This window comes from Sus scrofa, chromosome 6 (assembly GCF_054392235.1).
Source record: "Sus scrofa isolate SSC_HxYL_T2T_F1_AM1 chromosome 6, Sscrofa_HxYL_maternal_Yorkshire_Landrace_v2.0, whole genome shotgun sequence".
NCBI lineage: Eukaryota > Metazoa > Chordata > Mammalia > Artiodactyla > Suidae > Sus > Sus scrofa.
Genome location: NC_139388.1, coordinates 108120562 through 108139481, shown reverse-complemented (window position 1 = coordinate 108139481; position 18920 = coordinate 108120562). Strand labels below are relative to the sequence as shown.

The 18920-nt window shown below is 46.4% G+C and overlaps 1 protein-coding gene across 11 annotated transcripts in view; it reads right to left on the bottom strand.

Annotated features, from left to right (window-relative positions):
• The window catches only part of LPIN2 (lipin 2), a 102425-nt gene extending 83720 nt beyond the window's left edge, over positions 1 to 18705 (bottom strand). For 3 of the 11 annotated variants that reach the window (XM_084958092.1, XM_084958090.1, XM_021093241.2), the window contains exon 1: positions 18610 to 18705. The gene's annotated coding sequence lies outside the window, so the exon portion shown is untranslated. Of the gene's footprint in view, positions 1 to 3942; positions 4012 to 4425; positions 4698 to 6521; positions 6671 to 18456 lie in introns of those variants that run through there. The other 8 variants (XM_084958098.1, XM_084958091.1, XM_084958099.1 and 5 more) reach the window with 6 other exon arrangements.
• Positions 18706 to 18920: the final 215 nt, after the last annotated feature.

Sequence of the window (18920 nt, the reverse complement as noted above, 5' to 3'; positions counted from 1 at the left end):
AAGCCTAATTTGGATGCTTCATGTTGAAAATACGACACTGCTGAAACACATACACACTGCATAATAAAAAATTAATTAAAAATTTAAAAAAGAAAAATTAAAAAATACCACATAGGAGTTCCTGCTGTGGTACAATGGAATTAGCAGCATCTCTGCAGCCCTGGGACACAGGCTCCATCCCTGGCCTAGCATAGTGGGTTAAGGGCATTGTCACAGCTTCGGCGTAGGTCACAACTGTGGCTCGGATACAATCCCTGACCCAGGAACTCCATATGCCACAGGGCAGCCAAAAAATTAGAAAGCAGAACAAACAAACAAAAAAAGTACATAACAAAGTTCTAGATTCAAAGATAACAAAAATAGGCAGCACGTGGAGTTTCTGTCATGGCGCAGCAGAAATGAATCTGACTAGGAACCATGGGTTCTCGAGGTTCGGTCCCTGGCCTCACTCAGTGGGTTAATGATCCAGCATTGCCGTGAGCCATAGCGTAGGTTGCAGACATGGCTCAGATCTACCATTGCTGTGACTGTGGCGTACCTCTGAAGCTACAACTCCAAATAGACCCTTAGCCTGGGAACCTCCATATGCCGTGGGTGCAGCCCTAAAAAGGAAAAGGAAAAAAAAAAAAAAAAAAAGGCAGCACATTCCCAGTGGATTTTTAAAAGATCACCTTCCAGCCCCCACCTATATACATGTAAGTAGTTTATCAAATTATTTATTTGACCTAAATAATTAAAAAAAAAAAAAAAAGCAACAGTTTTAAAAGGTCCCACTCCTAGAGTTCCCGTTGTGGTGCAGTGGTTAACGAATCCAACTAGGAACCATGAGGTTTCGGGTTCGATCCCTGGCCTTGCTCAGTGGATTAAGGATCTGGCGTTGCCGTGAGCTGTGGTGTAGGTTGCAGACGTGGCTCGGATCCAGCGTTACTGTGGCTCTGGTGTAGGCTGGCGGCTACGGCTCCGATTAGACCCCTAGTCTGGGAACCTCCATATGCCTCGGAAGCAGCCCTAGAAAAGGCAAGGAAAAAAAAAAGACAAAAGAAAAAAGTCCCACTCCTAACAATCACATAAACTCCTTGCCTCTAGGCCACACCCTCCATGTACAGATGAGCTATGAAGGCAGGAAAAGGCCCTCATGCTGGAGCCAGGGTGTCAGGCTTTACAAGTGAATTCTGGCTCCTTCCTCATTTCTTTATAACAATTTTAACACCAGTCTAATCAACAAACAAGACCACTGAAACTTAGCATTCAAAGACTTTAGAGGAAAAAGATTCTATAGTCAGAGAAATAAGAAAAAAATTTATAACTTATCATCACTCCAATCCCAAAGCCACACTAAGGGACTTGATGTCTTGCAGTGTAGCACTGTATCTCCTAATAGTTTCTTTTCCTTCTCTTCCCTCTTAATAGAACGGAAATTTAGAGCAGAATCCTCAGTCCCAGAGTTCCAGAGCAAGGAGAGAGCACCTGGGCCAAGCTTCCTGTTGTCAGCGGGGATGGCTGAGGGGAGCAGAGCAGCAGCCCCACCACACTAGCTGCCACTTACCGCTAAGACATCTACGGCTTCATCTGGACCTCAGGAGTGAGCGACTGTCTCTCCTCTTTTATCCTCAAGACTACAGGACCCTATATACCTAAAGTGTTGAGTGATAATAGTGTGTTCCTAAAGAATGAACAAGGAAGGTGGAGCACTTAATAGCCAACAAAGCCACCCAGACAGCTTCTTATTCAAATGCCTTATTACCAAGACAGAGGCATAAAGCTTGCTGCTCCAGCATGCAATAACTATCCTCAAAGGCTTAATGAGACATAATTTAACTGTTTTATTTTATTTTATTTTTTTTTGGTTTATTTTTCCTTTTTACAGCCGCACCTGCAGCATATGGAAGTTCTCAGGCTAGGGGTTGAAGACGAGCTGCAGCCACTGGCCTACACCATGGCCAGGGCAACACAGGATCCAAGCTGGTTCTTGGGACAGCAACACTGGATCCTTAACCCACTGAGCGAGACCAGAGACTGAACCTGCATCATCATGGATACCAGTCAGACTCTTAACCCGCAGAGCCACAAAGGGAACTCCCAATGAGACATAATTTATACAGGATTCTGCCAACTGATGGTTCTGCACACCAACCTGTGAGGTGTTTCATCATAAAGATGGCCAATGATAGGTCCAGAGGACTCTGGGGCTTAGCCAGAAGTAAAACAACTTACTATAAATGAAGGGAATAAAAAAAAAAACCCCTAACAGGCTTTCAAAAGAAAGGTCCCGAACTCCTGCCTAGCAATGGATGGGCAGCTCAATGTGCACACACATACCCACCCAGCCATAGGGGCCCGATCAAAAAGGAAAGGCTTTAAATCAAAGCCGGGCAGACTTAAGTCAGACTTAAAAACTTGCTGACAGGTTGCTAAGCACCCATGGGAGGCAGAGGAATCTACCTCCTAACAAGACAGAGTCCAGCTTGTCATTGCGCTGTTACATACAAGGAAACACGTCCACAAAGAAGCACTCCCAGAGGAAATGGCTGTTGACACAGAGAACCAAGCTATATTTAAACTAAGTTATTAATATTTAAACTAAACAGTGCAAAATGTTCACTGTAATGCTCGTCAGCTTAGCTGAACCTTCTTAACCACGTCCAGCGAGTGGCACTGGCAGGATTAGCCTTCGGAAGCTCACAATCCCTGGGAATCGAGTGAACTCATTCAGGAAGTACCACTGGCTCGCAGGTCACTCTGAGGGACACCATGCCTGCTGCTTCCTACTTTCCTTCTACAGACCTCTGTGGAGGATCTTCTCAAAGCTGGCTCTGTGTTGGGTACTGGCAGCTGCCAGGCTGGCCTTCAAGGACTCAGCCCAGAGCAGGACACAGTGCAGTCGTCTGCAACTGCAACTACACTACAACACAGGGTGATGAGTACCTTTACCGCTACAAGAATGCAGCAATAAAGGACACAGAGCCCCAGCTGACCCTATTATTTGCTCCTTAACAGTGGCTTTCAAATGCCCCCATTTCCAGTTCCTCTAAAACATAAAAGCTTTGCTGTTGCAACTACGCCCTCAAACATTAAAACAGAAGCCACCTTCTCACTTCCAGGATTCTAATGCCATCACCAACACTGGGGCCTGGAGATACTTCAGCCTGAAACATTGCAACCAACTGCACCTTTCACTGGAGGAAAGTGGCCATGCACTCTTGTCAGATATTCTTCCACACATGGCCTTGGGCCTGCTTTTTATACTCTGGCCCAGTATGGCCTGAGGTTGACTGCCCTTCATTCAGAGAGGATGCTGGCTGCACTAAGGGAGGGCCCCATCACAGGAATCCATCCCCTGCGGCTCCCATCTCAGCTTCATCTGCTGCACTTAATACAGCTGAGAACAATCAGTATCAGACTATCAACATATAAGCCATTATGGGCCACTAAATAACTTGCAAATACTTCAAAATACATTTCAAAACGTGACTTTCTAAGGTCAAAGCATTATGAACTAGCCTGGCCAAGTAACTAACACTAAGCCTCTCTACCGGACAAAGAGCTCCAACAGGGCCTGGCTGGACACCAATTCAGGAGACACTTGTTCACTGGTGGGGGGCGGGGGTGGGCAGGGAAGGTTTGAAAAAAATAATCCCCCAAATGTGCATTTTAAAATAGCGTGGAGCTTTAAGTAATTCTTAACATTTACAAATACTCGGAGTTCTAGCACTTTCTGAAAGGGTGATCTTTCTGGTCCTGTTTTTCATTAATTATGCCATCAAAACGACACCCCCAGTTTCCAATGAGAACAGTCTCAATCTGTGCGGGCGAGGGGGAAAAATACCACGACCAGCGGGTCAGAAGTTGAGAAAGAAGCCCTCACAGCAAATGGACCTTAACACGTTCGCTACAAACTAAGACGTGCGGAGGGGAGGGGGTTTGAGAGGAGAAACAACTCACACTCAGGATCCGGTCTACAGCCCGCAGGCGGAGACGCCGCCGAACGAACGGCCGCCGACAAATAACAGCAACTTGACGGCCCCCACCTCGGTGCGGATCACGTGCCGGACCCCCTCCCCGAGGCCCGGGGGCGGGATGGAGACGCGGCCTCCCGAGGCGCTTTCCGTGCCGGGACCCGCCAGGCCGAGCGTCTTGGGCCGCAGCGCCAACCTCCGCGCCACAGACGCCGGGTGGGGGGGGTCCGAAGTGACCCTCGGCTGGCGCGCGGCGGGGGCACCGAATTTCCCCCAGGCTCCCTGCCCGCCCCGACCCCCCCCAGCCCGCCCTGCGATCCCCTCGGTCTCCCTGACGCCGGCGGCGCGGCGCGGCACGGGCTGGGGGCTCGGCCTCCCCCGGGCGGCCCGCGCCGAGCTGGAGACCCAGCTGCTCGAGCGTGCAGACGCGGCGCCCGCCGCCGAGGACCCCGGTCCCGCGCCCGCTTACCTGCGGCGGCTCGGCTCCCGGCCCGCGCCGGCGCCCGCGGGCAACCGAGGGCAGGCGGCAGTCGGACGAAGGCAACGACGAGGACCGGCCCGGGTGGGCGAGCTCTCGAGTGGCCGAGGGGGCGGGGCCGGCCGGGGGCGCGTTGGAGGCCCAGGCACCCGCCGCCGCCGCTGCCTCGGGAGCCGCCTGGGCCGCAGCAGAGCCGGGCGGCCCTCATGAATGGGACGCGGCGGCGGCGGCGGCAGTGGCCAAGCGGCGGCGGGCGGGCAGACGGGCGGCGCGCAGGCCCCGCCCCGCCACGTGACGCCGCGCTCCGCCGCCCCCTCCCGGCCGTGCAGGAGGCGCCAGGGCTTCCTCGCTCCCGCCAGATGCAGCCCCGCGCGCCGACGCGCTGCCGGTCTCCCGCGCTGCCGCTGGGGCCTGGCCCTTCGCGTGCTAGGGGCAGCCCGAACGTTACTTTTCTAAAATAAAGTTTCTCTGGTCCCCATGGCAACCCATGGCGCGTCACGTGGAACTTAGCGCCCAACTGCTGAAAAAGAATAAATATTACAGTGCAAAATAGGTAACGGTCTTGAATGCTTTATAATCCACTTTTGATCACCAGTAACACATCTTGCTTTTTTTACTCCCCTCCTCCCCCCAATCCTATTGCACATCCCCTTTTAAAAATATACTTTTTCAAGAAATGGATTATTCATGCTGTATATTGTTGGACACCGGTTTGTATCTTTTTGCTGCCTATGCCATTATTGAAAGCTATGAATGGAAATACATGTGTTCCGTCCCAATGTCATTAATTTCTCAATAAGCGTTCTGTAAATGATAACTAATACAGCTTTGAGGATGTTGAAAAATAGGCATTGATGTAAAGCTCCTGTGTGACGAGCCCAGTCACAGCATAGTTTCTTCCCACAGACGGAGTGTGGTGTGCCGGGGCTGTGCTGGGGCCGGGGAAGCAACGCCCTGTCGCAGGGGTCCGCTGGGCTGGTTCTGCAGAAGGAACCCAGGCAACCACTTCCTCATGCCAGTTACTTCTGCCTTTCTCTAGCACTCAGCCAAGCTTTGCCTCATCCTTAACCGAGGCCCCACAGAGACATAAAAGATAATTTCATTGGCCGAAGGACACTAGGATTTTTTTCCTTGCCTGTGTTTTTCAATTGGCCTCACAAATGAAATAAAAAAATTTAAGGACTGGGAGTTCCTGCTGTGGCTCAGTGGTTTAAGAACCAAACTAGTATCCATGAAGATGGGGGTTCAATTCCTGGCCTCGCTCAGTGGGTTAAGGATCCATGAAGGTTGCAGAAATGGGTCGGAACTGGTATTGCTGTGGCTATGGTATAGGCCTGCTGCTGCAGCTTCCGATTTGCCCCCTAGCCTGGAAACTTCCATGTGACACAGGTGGGGCCCTAAAAAAAAAAAAGCTACAAAAAAAAAAAAAAATTTAGAGGACTGGATTTTCCCCTCCATAGTTCAGAGCATTTTACTCTGCTATAGAGAAGTGGAACTAAGACGAGAAAAATAGCCAGACCCTCAGTTTCTGCATCAATAGAATAGAAACAGTAATGCCTTTCTCCTGAGATTGTCCTGAAGATTGCACACGATTACCTGTCAAGTGCCTAATTTCGCTTAGTGTCTGGGACCTGGAGGTGCTGTTACTGCTTGCTTTTCTTTCTGTCCTCTCCCCATCCCTCCACCCCTTAGTTTTTTTCCTGTCTCTTTTAGGCTATTTTCACTATTTCCTGCCCCGGGGAGGGAACAGTCTACCAAGCTTCCTTCCTTCCTTTCATCATTCAGGAAGCCCTAGGCATTCCTCCCTTCCTCTGAATCACCTTAGATGTGATCTTTCATCTGAATGATTGGTTCACGTTGCCGCCATTTCCTCATTCTCTGGCGTCTACTACTTTACCCCTCATCTAAGCAAAACAGACACTCATGAAATAATTGTTGCACGATGTTGTATCCCCCCCCACCCCGCCCACCGCCACACCTAAGAAGTGCATGCGGGGGGCGGGGCGGGGGCGCGGGGTGGGGGGTGGGGTGTTCCCAGACTGCCACCTAATCACTGGAATGCGGGAGAAAGGAAGCTCTTCCCCCACCTGTCCTGGATCCACTCCTTCGGTTTCACAGGCTCAGGCTTCTGGGATTGACAGGAGGGGGCACAGGGTGAAGGGGAAGCGGAAAGAAGCAGACTTCTCCTCCCCAAGCCTTCAGTTCATCTCCCAGGTTTGCTCCACAGCCAAGCTACCTGGAAAGAAGAGTCTCTGCTTTTTCTCATTTCTTCACAGTCCTGCCCCTGCCCCTCCTCCACCCCACGGTTCTTCAGGCTTGAGTCACCAACAAACCTTTGGTGGCCAAGTTCAGTGGACCATTCTCAGGCCTTCTCATAATCTCTAGACTAAGACACTATGGACAACCACTTCCTTCTTGAAACTCCCTCCTGCTCGCATCAGCCAGAATCCTCTGAGGGACACTGCCTGTGTTCAGAGGCTTCAGACACCCCCACCAGCGGGGCCCTCAGTGACAGTGACATCAAATTCAGGTCCATCATGTTAGTTTCTTCCAACCTGCTGCTCCTGAATCTAGGCTAATTGCATCATCATTCAGGGGGTGATCTTGCCAGAAACCCAGAAGGGAATCTCCTTTCCTTCCACTTCCCTCCTGTGTCCATCAGGTCTCCTGGCTCTCTGTTCCTCCTGCCCTGACCACGGCACCAGTTACTGGCAACCCACTGTCTAGAGGAAAAAAGCCTAAGTTCCCCAGCATGGCATCCAGGGTGCTGTTTTCCTCTCCATTCTGCTCTCCAAAACATCAACTTCTAGTTTTCTCTATGCCACTCCCCCTCCCCCACCTTATAAGGATGCACCCAGGCATTCTGTTTGTCTCAAGGAACATCCAGAAAGCAGAAGTTGCCTGCAAACCCCTTGTTTTCTCTCTTTCATTTCCAGCACTCAACTCATTGAGGAAGCGATCTAGGTCAGCTGGGAGAGAACCAGTGAGAAGGGATCTCTTGGAATCTCAAAGAGAAGATTTCCCCTACAGTAAGAAATCAGTCTCCCCGCCTGGAGTTGGACGGGAGGTGGTCCTGTGCGCTCCCTCTGGCAGCTTCCAGGGCAGGAGATTAAGCCTTGAGAAACTACTTCTTTTGTTCCCAGTTTGAGCATCTCTCCTGTGAGAACAAAGCCTAGTTAGCATTTTCTAAGCCATCATTGCCTGCTCAGCTTTTCTTTTCTTTATTTTCTTCTTTTTTTTTTTTTTTTTTTTTTTTTTTTTTGTCTTTTTGCCTTTTCTAGGGCCTCACCCAAGGCATGTGGAGGTTCCCAGGCTAGGCGTCAAATCGAAGCTATAGCCACCGGCCTACGCCACAGCCATAGCCATGCGGGATCCCAGCTGCGTCTGTGACCTACACCACAGCTCACGGCAAAGCCAGATCCTTAACCCACTGAGCAAGGCCAGGGATCTAACATGCATCCTCATGGATACTAGTCGGGTTTGTTCACTGCTGAGCCATGACGGAACTCTCTGCTCAGCTTTCTAGTAATTCTAACTACAAACCTATCAGGTGCTGCTGTTGTTAATACCAATTTATTGATGATAGAACTGTGGCACAGAGAGGTTGAATGAGTTGCCTCAGGCCTCACAGCTAGTAAACTGGGATCCTGGGCTACATCCCCAGCCTTGCTTTACTCCCCAAACTGTATTTTTAACCACCTTCCCACCACCTTCCATTAGTTGCCTCTACTGTCCTACCCCAGTCAACATCTTTTCTCCTGCTACTAGTTCACCTTGTACAGATCACAATTAACAGCACTTACTCCACACACAGTAGGTGTCCAATAAATATTTGATGAAAAAATAAAAGAAGATTTCCATTTCTAGTTATACGCTTGGCTGGGTGTCCGGACTAACTCTTCCGCCAAAAACAGCAACAAAAAATACTGGGTAAAATATTAAAAAATATGTTCAGGAAGGCATCCAAAAACTGGCAAGAAGTTAAGAAATAATCCTGGGATAGAGTAAAGGCCAGAACCTAGAGAGGTAAGAGAGCCAAAGTCAGCTTTTGCCTAAAGGTATTTACTGAAGCTGGTTAATCTGAATATTCGTTTTGGCAGCTCAGGAGTCTTGGGGGCAGAAGTAAAAATGTAGGGTCTGCTCGAAGTGGGGAGTTTAATGGGAGACCAGTAAAGGTAGGACCCTAAAGGCAAAATGATAGACTAAGAAAACACTAAAGTTGATCATAGATTGATCCATAAAGCAAGTCTCAACAAATTTTGAAAATTTTGTATCGTGTAGACTATTATTCTCTTGACCACAAAGCAGTTAAGTCAAGAATCAATTTAAAAAAAAGAAAACTAGAAAAACCCATTCATTTGAAAACTTTGGGGTCATAGAACAAATCCTTATGGAAATGTGACAATATTTAAATGCCGTGTATCAAATATTTGCTATTACACGTGGAAACTTGAGAAAGCTAAACAAGTACTTCAGGGAAATTTACAGACCTACAAGCTTATGTTAGAAAATAGTTTGAGGAGTTCCCGTCGTTTCGCAGTGGTTAACGAATCCGACTAGGAACCATGAGGTTGCGGGTTCGGTCCCTGCCCTTGCTCAGTGGGTTAACGATCTGGCGTTGCCGTGAGCTGTGGTGTAGGTTGCAGATGCGGCTCGGATCCCGAGTTGCTGTGGCTCTGGCGTAGGCCGGTGGCTACAGCTCTGATTCAACCCCTAGCCTGGGAACCTCCATATGCCGCGGGAGCGGCCCAAGAAATAGCAACAACAACAATAACAACAACAACAACAACAACAAAAAGACAAAAAAAAAAAAAAAAAAGAAAAGAAAATAGTTTGAAATATAAAGAGCAAAGAAGTTAGAAAAAGAACAACAAACTAAAGTTCAATAAAAGTGAAGAAAAAAGAAAGAGAAAGTAAGAAAAATAATAAAATTGAAAACAAACACACAGCATTAAGGACCATGTAGGCCAAACATTGGATTTGTGAAAGGTGAATACATTTTACAAACCTCTAGTGAAAAAACGGTACAAATAATGTAAGGAATAAACAAAAAGCCACAATTACACATGATGCTGAAATTACAAGGATAAGTTTGTGAACATTTTTATGACAATTAATTTGAAAACACAGATGAAGTGGGAAAATTCCAAGAAATACATTAATAAACTGAATTAGAAAACCAGAATAGACTCACAACCATTCAATAACTTGTTAAACATTTTCTACAAAGAAAAATCCAGGCTGAACCAGGGTTTCCAGTGACTTCTACATTCAAGGAATACAAACATTCAAGGAATAAATAATCCCAGCCTCCCACAAGCTATTCTAGAGTATGGAAAAAGAGGGATTATTCCTCAAAAAATGTTATGAACCTGGCATAACCACATACCAAAATCTGACAAGGAGAGTGTGGAAAAACAAAAATTTCATGTCAATGTCACACATAAATACAGACACAAAAGTCATAGGCAAAAATTTCAGCAGTTTGAATCCAGAAAGCTGATAATCATAACCACATTTACACAAGGTTAGTTTCAAATGAGAAAACCAATTAATGTAATTCACCACATTAAAAGAATAAAGGAGAAAAATATATGATGGTCTCATTAGATGCAGACAAAGCCTTTGATAAAATTCAATATCCACCCAGATGAAATTCAAAGGAAACTAGGAATATTTTCCTTGATAAAAGATATTTACAAGAGAGAACACAAATGTTATGTCCTAGATGAAGTAGACCAATTCTTGAAAGATACGATTTGGTAAAAGTCACACAAGAAAAAAACAGACTATCCAAATAGGTCTATATCTATCAAAGAAATTGAATCAATAATTATAGGAGTTCCCGTTGTGGCGCAGTGGTTAACAAATCCAACTAGGAACCATGAGGTTGCAGGTTCGATCCCTGCCCTTGCTCAGTGGGTTAACGATCCGGCGTTGCCGTGAGCTGTGGTGTAATTTGCAGACGTGGCTCGGATCCTGTGTTGCTGTGGCTCTGGCATAGGCTGGCAGCTACAGCTCCGATTCGACCCCTAGCCTGGGAACCTCCATATGCCGCGGAAGCGGCCCAAGAAATGGCAAAAAAAAAAGACAAAAAAAAAAAAATTATAAACACTAATTGAAAACACAAGCATGACTAGGTTTACCAATGTGAAAAAGATATTTACAAAACCCTACAGCAAACATCACACGCAACCGTTCCCTTGAAAATGGGAAACATAGGAGTTACCCCTGTGGTCCACTGGGTTAAGAATCTGAACTACAGTGGGTTCGATGCCTGGCCCTGCACAATGGGTTATAAAGGATCTGGTGTTGCCTCAGCTGTGACCCAGATTCAATCCCTGGCCCAGGAACTTCCACATGCCATGAGTGCAGCCATTTAAAAAGAAAAAAAGATACTTAGGAATGAATCTAACAAAATATATGCAAGACTTTTACAAGGACAATTATAAAACTTCATAGAAAGGGTATGAAGATGACCTAATTAGAGAAATATATTTATGGATAAAAAAGACCCAATCTCATAGAAATATTAATTCTCCACAAATTGATCTGTAGCTTCAATGCATTTCCATGTGAAATCCCAACAGAGGTCTTTTTTTTTTTTTTTTTTTGTCTTTTTGCCTTTTCTAGGGCTGCTCCCGGGGCATATGGAGGTTCCCAGGCTAGGGGTCCAATTGGAGCTGTAGCTGCCGGCCTGCGCCAGAGCCACAGCAACACGGGATCCCAGCTGCATCTGCGACCTACACCACAGCTCACGGCAATGCCAGATCCTTAACCCACTGAGCAAGTCCAGGGCTCGAACCCGAAACCTCATGGTTCCTAGTTGGATTTGTTAACCACTGAGCCACGACGGGAACTCCCAGAGGTCTATTCTTTGAGAGTCTTTATTTTGGCTGTGCCTGCAGTATAGAAGTTCCAGGCCAAGAGTTGAATTCATGCCAAAGCAGTGACCCAAGCAGCATCAGTAACAATACTGGATCCTTAACCTGCTGAGCCACTAAGAGACTCTTGAAGAAGAAGGTAGAGAGAGGAAGTACCCTCCTATGTACCAAAACTGTAATAATCAGTAAGGATGGGGTAGATATAGGGATAGAAATACAGACCGATCAAACAAAAACGAGAGTCCAGAAACACCCTTGGCATATACAGACACTCAATGTATTGTTCATATACATGGATGCTCCTCAATGTGGGGTAGGGACAGTGGTCCAGATCACAGGCTGAAGGGTGAACTTTTCAATAAATGATGAGGAGGCAGCTGATTATCCATCCAGCCAAAAGTAAATTTGGACCCCACTCTACCCATCTATCTGATTCGATACCATATCACCAAATCAGTTTTAGTTGGGTTAAAGACCTACATAAGAAAAACAAAATTGCCCTGCTGTCATCATTTCAAGCATACACTTTGATTTTCACATTTTATCATTTCTGAGATCATGATTTTTCTTCCAATCAGTGGCAACTAAGATTGGATCATATGTGATATGAAAGTTTTAGGAGACACTAAAGGAGAATATGTCAACAAATGTGGGGTAAAGAAGTGGGGTGATTTGCCATTTCCTAGCTCGGGTGATGGGTATGTAGGTGTTTGCGTGCATCTTGATTTCATAAGAAAAGTTAAGGAAGGACAAATGAAAATGCATTAATATATAAAAATGTCTCTATTTTTTTAATTCTTAAAATTAAAAAAAAATTTTTTTTGTCCACACCTGCAGCATACAGAAATTCCTCGGCCAGTGATTGAATCTGTGCCACAATAGCAATGCAAAGCCATAGCAGTGACAACACCAGGTTCTTAACCACTAGGCCATCAGGGAACTCCATCCCTACAGGCTTTGTTAACCTTACCTTCAACACTCATAAGACATACTTAATATATCTTACCACTTCCCTAACAAGCTGCAAGGAACAGCTTGTTTCCCACAGTGTGTTGTACAGCCTGTTTTGTAATAAATCTTTCTCGATGATGAGGAACAAAAATTATGTAAACAGACCCGAAGAGCAAAAGGAAGCATGAAAACTCTTCAAAGAAGTCATTCGCAATATAGCTACCTCCAAATCAGGCCATTGAGTTTGCAGTCTCTTAATCAGCAGTTATAATTCCTAGTTCTGAGAACAAAGCCATTTTAAGATAGACTTATTTTCCCTGGCTTTGTGCTGCCAGGATTGTAAAACCAGCACCCTAGGAAGCCCACGTGTCCCAGCTGCTTCTAGGGCAGAAAGTCCCCTGGGGCAAGATGTCCTGTTTCTGCACGAGTCCTTCCAGTGGGCAGAGCTCATCATGCTGGGGACACTCATTCCAGGATCATATAGTTGGGACTGCTGCCTTAGTGGGTAGACAGAGCTTTCTATCATTGGGGTCACTCAATGTCACCTCGGAGATGGAATCTTTTCAAAAATTATTACCTTGTTGGAATACCCATCACCTTCCATAACTGGGCAGCTTAGAGAAAATGTGTTCTGTGAATTCTCCATGAAAGGGACTTATTAGCGTCTTGAGATGTTCCAGCTCCCTTGCAAAGCTTAGATTTCATCAGCATGTACTTTACATTATAAACAAACAGAAAAGGTCAACAATAGCACCAATTTTAGAAGCTACGAGGTGGGAGAGGTGAAGATTTTAACTCTTCTCAGAAGGGTGGTGCCCCAAGCCTGTTGAAAGGCCACGGCAATGCACTGAGATGCTGGACAAATGTGACATGGAGACCAGCCTGGAGAACTTTCTATGTGTGAAACTTAACTTTCTTGGGCTTCCCGTTTACTTGTTCCAGCAGCTACTGTCTTCCCCCCCCCACCCCCAGAATAACCACTGATTTGAATGGAATGTCTGCACTACCCCAGACTGTTCTTAGAAACTGCGTTAGCAGAGGAGGCCAGCTCCCTTGTAACACTTCTCCTAAAGGCTCTGCCATCTATCCTCTTCCTCCTGGGTCTGGGGTGTTGGCTCCACCTGAGGATCCCCCAAGCTGCATCCAGCTTTACCTTCTCTCGCTGTCCCCATCTTCCTTCTCACTGCAAGCCCTTCTAAATAAATTCATTTTCTTAGCGACACAAAGATATTTTTCTTCTTCTCTGTCCTTCATATTTCTCTAACCAGCTTGCTGACATCAGACAAATTTCTTCCATGCCAGCTCTTCTAAACAAATTCAATTTCTTGATGACAGGAAATATGTCTTTTTCTTTTTTTTTTGCCTCTTTCCTTCGTATTCTCTAACTGGCTTACTGATATTAGATGAATTTCTTCCAATGTTAGAAAAATCAGGGGAACGTGTAAGGCTTTGTAGATTGTTTTCTTGTTAGAATGTTGTTTTTAGTGCTTTTCACTAGCTGTCTTTTATGATTAAATAATAATTCCCAGAACTTAGGAAATAAATGCTGTGCAGGTTTAGAGAACTGTGTTGCTATTAATTAATTAGCTCCTCTGTGCAGCCCCACTGGAGCTGGTTAGTTGCTCTGTACCCTTCACAGACTTGGACAAGGAAAGAGCCTACGTTTGAACTCAGGGAGTGCCTGGTTTGTGAGCCTTAACCTCTGGGTAGAGAAGAGAGCAGTGCTCGTCCCAAGGACGATGGAAAGAAAGACAAAATGCAGCTGGCATGGACGAGGCCTCGGGAACGTTTCATTGTTGGCATGCCTGCTGTCCCCAACCAGCCCTGGACCTTGTCCGCACAGCTGGCCCACGCTCCCACTCTGTCCTCCGCTCCAAGACAGACACACAATGCTAAGACTTTGTTTCAGCAGGAAGGAATGAGATAAAGGAAAGGTATAATAAACAGGAGTGGCAAGGAGGAAGATGATAAGAAAGAAGCCCAGGGTCCCCCCGCCCACAATCAGAAATCTAGCTTTAACAGCTGCCCCAGGGGTGGGGGAGGGGGGAAGAAAACCCTCCTCTGATCTGACGTTATCATCGTCAACTAACCCCCTACCTTTCCAGATTTCACATCTGCTTAAAATTTCTAGAATTTTCTTATGATCCTGTGCCAGGAACCACAGCTCTGTGCATCTAAAGTCTGGATGCCAGTGCAGCTGGGGATGAGGGTGGGGGGCTTTGAAAGGATCCTATAAGATACTAAAGGAAATTCAAACTGGGCATGTGGAACTTAGGCCGGAAACAGACACTTCATCTGTCGGCCTGTTCTCAGCATGGAGAATCTAGAATCTAAATTTAGATCCTGGTGTGGAAGGAAGAGCTCCGACTGGCCTGAAAAGCTTTTCCTGCCAGGCTGACAGCCCCTTACCTCTTCTAGCTTGGCCTCAGAGAGGCAGTTTTACATTGTTTTTGTTTTGGAGAGAGAAGGTCTGGAAAGCCAGACCCTTTGAAGCTTCCAGAGTCTTATCAACTCACCTCTGAGCTGTGCTCAGGGAAACCTCTTCATGTTTGCTGAAATGTTTTCCCTCTCGCTGTTAGATATGGGGCCTGACGGATGTTGGTTTGGGTGTAACCGATTTGGCTGTTGGGAGGCAACTGTTCCCCAATTTAAAGCCTCGGTAGATATCAGTGCTCTGGGAGAATGGGACAAGACGGCAGAGAGAAGGGGGTTTGGGACTGGCAGGTGCACGGTGAGGTATGTGGGAGGATTGGCCAGCAGGTACCTGCTGTATTACAGACAGCTCTACCCAGTCTTCAGTGATTATGTGTGTGTGGAAAAGAATCTGAAAGAGAACGGATGTGGGTACATGTTTCACTTTGTTGTGCAGAAGAAATGATCACAATCTTGTAAACTCTACGTCCATCTTCCATAAAACTTTTAAAAAATGAAAAAGAAAAAAGATATCTATGCTCTGGGCCTTGAATGTCTGGACTAGTTTTAAGAGAGAACCCAGCAACCTGGAGATGTTCACGGCAGCAACCTCACCCCGGTGGTCCCTCCTGCGCTGGACCCATGAAGCCCTCAAGGGATGGTTTGGTGACAAACACCACTCCCTCTCATCCCCCCACTTCTTTCATCCATCCTCGGCTTCGTCTGCTAACTAGACGCCCCCTCCTTCCGCTTACGTCCTCCCCATTTAGCGTGGGTTGCTCCCTCTTTCTGGAATGTTCTCCTCCCACATGTCTACTTATTCTTCCAGGTTCTGTGCTACGTAAGAGTCCTCTCTGATCACATCGACTGAATGTATTTTTTCCTTTTATTTTATTGAATGACAAAGCAGTTTATTGGTATTTCACATAAGGCCCTGCATTGTGATTATTTGTAAGAAAATCCAAACTCTCTTTCTGGATCATTTGCACTGATGGCCTGATCCATGGTTAGTTTGTTTTTGTTGCTTCAGTAACACCTAACACTTTGTCTGACCTGTTGTAGAAAGATGCTTAATAAATAGTTGATGCGCAAATGATGAATGCAGCCTGGAGGAAGAGCAAAGTTGGCCCTCCTGCATGGGTGGACTCTGCCCTACAGCTGACGTTTCACGGAAGACAGCAAGTGGTTCCCCAGCTGGAACACGGCCCCTCTCATTTGCCCCCACTGTGGAAAGTAACATAATGTCTTTTCTTTCAAAGGAATCTTGGTTACCCCATTTTGCTCTGGTTTTGCCTTCCTGCCACCCCCACCCCTCCCCTTTCCCTCTTCTCCCAGTAACAATTTGTTTCAAATTAGCCAATCGGGAAGAATGTGCGCCCTGACCTGACCCATGGGAAGGGGACAGGAACATCACCTGCGTTAGGGATAAATAGGCGAGGGTCCTTTGTTCGGTGTGCACAATTTTTGGAGTACCTGCACCATTCTGTAGAAGTAAAGAGCCTTGTTGAGATCTCCCTGTGTTCATGTGTCTCATTTTCCAACGCTGACGATCCAAGCCATGTCCCCAACACCACCAATCTCAATCTCCCACTTTGCTCCCCTTCCCTGCCCTCTCCCTACCAGCCAAACTCACCTCCTCATCACTGCTAGCTCATCCCCAGGTCTGAAGCTTTTATGATGAAGTTGTTGCTACCTGAAATCCCCAACCTCACTGCTTCGCATTGTCTACGTCTTACCCTCCCTTCCAGGAAGTTTTCCTTTACCAGGTGAGCCCTCGGTAGTGTAAGCCGATAGGATGGGAGCCCCAAAGGTAAAAGAACCAGATGATGTAGCTTTTGACATAAGAGGAGCCATTTTAGGTCAAAGCCACTTGTGACCTAAGCCTCACCACCATGCTTGCCCTTAAGCAGGTCTCTGTACTAATGATCTTAAGGGAAGGAAAGAATGAAGACTGTTAGAAGGCCAGAGAAATAACAATTGCAAAGATAATACATGTTCCCATGGTGAAGATTAACCTGAAGCACTTTCTGAGCTGTTTTTCAGAATTTAAATCCCCTGGAGCCTCACACCACCAGATCACCTGGAACTCAAGGGATGAAGATGTTGGCTTTTTCTGAGCCTCATGACTTCAATCAACTAAAGCTTGAACTCTCTTGACCTTTGCCTGACTTCTATGCTGAATTCTCCTAGGCTCCCTTCCCTTCATGAATATGCATGCACACTTAGCTTAAAACTTTAGGAATGAGCCCTGGTGTCCTCCTTCCTTGCTGCAAGTAATCCTTCCTTCTCCCACTCTTTGACTTGGTTGTGTATTTTGGCTCAATACCAACTAAGAAGTGAACCCAGTTTTCCAAAAACGACAGCAGTGTGCTATGAGGAAAGAGCAATAGACGAAGATGGACCACCCCTGGATTCTAGTTTCAGCTCAATCACCAGGCTGGGCAATTGGCTCATCCCTCTCGACCTCTGACTCACCGTCTCCAATAAGACACAGCCTCTAAAGCCCCTTCTGGTTAATATGTCTTATAATACCAATCTCTTCACTCTTGGAATTTCTAGCACAGCTATTGTTGCAACCATTCATCTGGTACCAGACCTATGGTAAACTGCATTGTTCTTTATCTTTTTTTTTTTTTTTTTTTTTGACCACATCTACAGTATGTCGAAGTTCCTGAGCCAGGGATTGAACCCATACCACTGTGGCAATCCAAGCCACAGCAGTGACAATGCCAGATCCTTAACTGGCTGACCCATCAGAGAACTCCAAAATATACTTTTTTTTTTTTTTTTCTGTCTTTTTAGGGCCGCACCCGCAGCATATGGAGGTTCCCAGGCTAGGGGGTCTAATGGGAGCTGTAGCCGCTGGCCTATACCACAGCCACAGCCACGCTGGATCCTTGACCTGCTGAGCTGAGCGAGGCCAGGGATTGAACTTGCAACCTCACGGTTCCTAGTCAGATTCATTTCCACTGAGCCATGAGGGAATTCCATTGTTCTTTATCTTTTTATACTGAAGTCTTGTTCAACTCCTTTGTGACTCCTTCAAGAAGCAAAAATGTATCCTAAAGGGTAATTATTTGTAGCCCTGTCATTTAGAAGTTTTGGTAATAAGTATTTTTGGAAATAGCAACAGTAATGGATAGTTACTAATGTCCACATGTGTTTCTTGCTGCTGCTGCTCTTACAGCTGAACTCAGCAGGTGGTCACAGTTATCCCCAGAAAGCGGATCCTGGGTCTTTGACAGCATCATTAAGCAGCAATCCTAGCCCTGGACTGTATACCTTAAAACTTTTTTTTTTTTTTTTGTCTTTTCAGGGTCGCCCATGGCATGTGGAAGTTCCCAGGCTAGAGGTTGAATTGGAGTTGCAGCTGCCTGCCTACACCACAGCCATAGCAATGCCAGATTCAAATTGCATCTGCGACCTACACCACAGCGCATGGCAACACCGGGTCCTTGACTCACTGAGTGAGGCCAGGGATCGAACCGAATCCTCAAGGATACTAACCTCAAGTTAATTACCCCTGGGCCATGACGGGAATTTCATAAAACTTCTCCTTCTGTGAGGAAAAAGTCTCCACTTGTCTTTGAGGTAATCTATCACTGGCAGCTGAGGACATTCCTAACGCATATAACATCTCACTGGTGTGTTATAACGGCAATTGAGACAATGTAAATCTTTTAGCACCTCCCATAGGAAGCCCCCAACAGGTTGTTATTTTAAAGGATGCCTCTCTTAGCTCCTCATTTCCCCCAGCACCCTCACCGCAGCTAACCTTCATGAAAGAAGAAACACAGGTGTTAATTACTTTTTACCCCTGTTAATCCGTGAATTTCTGAAGACATGCTATAGCCTTAATCTGTTCAGGCTGCTGTAACAAACTACCATCAACTGGGTGGCTTGTAAACAACAGAAATATATTTCTCACTGTTCTGAAGGCTGGAAGTTGGAGATCAGAAGGCTGGCATGTCCAGGTTCTGGTGAGGACCCTCCTCCGGGGTGCAGATCTCCAGTATCCTCAGCTGGTGGAAAGAGCCCTGAGGTCTCTTTTATAAGGGCACATCCTATTCTTGAGGGCTCCACCCTCATGACCTCATCACCTCCCGAGGGTCCCACCTCCAATATGCTCACAGGGAGGCGGGGCTTGTACATATGAATTAGGGAGGACACAAATAGTCTATGCGACTTTGCTATTTCAAAGATGCCATCATAAGCTGCTTTTTTTTTTTTTTTTTTTTT